The sequence below is a fragment of the Haematobia irritans genome, chromosome 4 (genome assembly GCF_050003625.1).
Source record: "Haematobia irritans isolate KBUSLIRL chromosome 4, ASM5000362v1, whole genome shotgun sequence".
Classification (NCBI taxonomy): Eukaryota; Metazoa; Arthropoda; class Insecta; order Diptera; family Muscidae; genus Haematobia; species Haematobia irritans.
In genome coordinates, this window is record NC_134400.1 from 35,346,339 (window position 1) to 35,349,168 (window position 2,830).

The 2,830-nt window shown below is 32.8% G+C and overlaps 1 long non-coding RNA gene across 1 annotated transcript; it reads right to left on the minus strand.

Moving 5' to 3' along the window:
* Window positions 1-568: 568 nt before the first annotated feature.
* On the minus strand, window positions 569-1,137 carry LOC142237148 (uncharacterized). Its single transcript, XR_012722367.1, has 2 exons — window positions 949-1,137; window positions 569-864 (listed from the first exon to the last, which is right to left on the minus strand). It is a non-coding gene; the product is annotated as an uncharacterized LOC142237148 (long non-coding RNA).
* Between the last annotated feature and the right edge of the window lie 1,693 nt (window positions 1,138-2,830).

Sequence of the window (2,830 nt, forward strand, 5' to 3'; positions counted from 1 at the left end):
ACAAAAATTTTACAAACCGGTGGTATATCCTCCTTTTAAGTATTAATCGGAAGATGAGAAATTGGCCATAACTCCATTAGAATTCCCGCATCCAATAGTAGTAAAGAGCATGTTCGGTAAAACTTACATACCAATGGTATTAAAATGTTTATAAAATATTAAAATAAAAAAATCCATATAAATATTCAATATTATACCAAACCATTAAAGTCCATCCCCTACACTTTTTAGTTTATTGTTGCACACAAACATATTCTAATCTGTTTCAAGTTCTTTGAACCCAAAAAAGGTCATTTTAAGAAGGTAAAATAGAGCATCTGAAAAAAAAACAAAGAAACAAAAGTGCAAGGGGAATGTCTTCATATGTCCCTAACGATGTATGTGCCGCCCATATGAATTCCTGAAGGATCATATACATATGCATAGATGAGGATTTGATCATATATGATAAGACAGGTATTTACCAAGTATTAAGATTGCAATCAGTGCAATGTAACAAAAGGCCACAGATGATCTCCCTACTTCAGCTATACCAGTTACCCGGATTAAAATAGTACCCATTCAAAAAAAAAAAAAAAGTGCCATAGATTTCGAAATGAGTTCATTCTTATCTTGATTTTTAAGACTATGTTATGTTTAGGATCATATGTAGAACACATCCTTAAATAGAGACATTTAACAAATATGGACTTTAGATATTCATCTGTTTCGATTAAAATCAAGTAAACGCTGTATATATTCTTGAAATTAGCTACTTTAACTTTAGTTGGTTTTCTTAATGATATATATGTGTATTCCAAATTGCTTCATTAAGATACAATTTAGTCTAGCATAGGGGGATATTGGTAAACCATGTAGGTTAGCCTATAGATTACAAAACAAGATAAATTATCTTCATGTGTGTTTCAAAATTAGTCATATATGACTTATGGTATTTTGTTCATTTACCTTAATGGTTGCCTTCAGCATGTTTATCGCGTTATATGAAATTAGAATAGGATAGGTAATTGTAATTTTGAATCACACGGTAGCTATGATTTTTGATCGGAAAATGTTCAGGGACGCATCGCAATGTTAAATGTAAACAAGTATATACGGCCGTAATTTCGGCCAGACCGAATCTTATGTACCCTCCACGATGGAGGGTACATAAGAGTACAGCTCGCAATTTAAGTCCGATCGTCCTCAAATTTGGCATAGGGCCGTTTCTTGGGACAGAGACAATCGCTATTGGTTTTGGAAAAAATCGGTTCAGATTTAGATATAGCTGCCATATATATTTATCCCCGATTTGGTCATAGTTAACGTGTTTATTAACCGATTTTCTTGAAATACCGTACATCCAAACATTTTATGAATCTCGAAAATCCTGCAAAATATCAGCCAAATCGGTTCAGATTTAGATATAGCTCCCATATATATCTTTAGTCCGATCTAGACTCATATGACCACAGAGGCCAAAGTTTACTACCGATCTTCGTGAAATTTTGCACAGAGGGTAGAATTGACATTCTACCAATGTTTGGTAAATTTGATTGAAATCGGTTCAAATTTAGATATAGGTCCCATATATATCTTTCGTCCGATTTGAACTTATATGACCACAAAAGCCTGAGTTTTGCCGTGATTTGCTTCAAATTTTCCACAAGGGTACGTTTAATAGTATCGTTGTGTGTCAAATTTTGTTAAAATCGGTTCAGATTTAGATATAGCTCACATATATATATATTTCGTCCGATTTGGACTTATATGGTCTCAAAAGCCAGAGTTTTGCCCTGACTTACTTCAAATTTTGCACAAGCTGTACATTAACGATACTATTGTATGTGTCAAATATGGTCAAAATCGATTCAGATTTAGATATAGCTCCCATATATATCTTTCGTCCGATTTGAACTTATATGGGCTCAAAATCCAGGGTTTTGCCGTGATTTGCTTCAAATTTCCCACAATGAGTACATTTAGTAGTATCGGTAATTGTGCCAAATTTGGTTGAAATCGTTTCAGATTTAGATATGGCTCCAGTATATATATCTTCCGTCCGATTTGCACTCATATGACCAGGGGGACATTTACGTGAAATTTCGCATAGATAGCAGAATTATAATTCTAACTATACATGTCAAATTTAGTCAAAATCGGTTCAGATTATATATAGCTCCCATATATACGTACACCAGAGTTGGGGAAATATGGTAGACTGTTACACATTTTAGACCCGTTTTCAATGGAAATTTCCTCCAATTAACTGGATAGCGTTAGCCGATTTAAATTTTAATTATAAAGATTTTGTAGAAGTAAAAAATTGTCTCCTTTATATAGCTTCAAGCAAATTTGAAGTAGTTGAGATGGTAACACAAATTTTGGCCTACATAGGGGTGAAGGGTATAATATAGTCGGCCCCGCCCGACTTTAGACGCTGCTTACTTGTTTTTATTTGCGTTGGTACATTTGATGGGCACGAAGTAAATATGGAATAATTACTTATTGTTGAAATTGAAGATAATATAAATACAAATAAACAATGAATTATTTTATAAATAAATAAATAGAAGCAAATAAATAAAGTTAAATTTGTGTTTTCTTTTATCAAGTGGCATGCTTTTTTCGACGACGAAAAAAGCTGTTTCATAAAGATCAAAACAGTTTAGGTTGTGACCATGTTCTTTTAACTGGAAGAAAAACATTTTTGACGAATACCATAAAATTTTAGATCGTGACCGTTGTATTTTGATTCAAACAAAATTCTTTTTATCAATATAATAACATTTTAGATGAGGACAATTTTAGTTTTCTGAGCCAACATGGTTGCAGGTGAAAATGTTATATG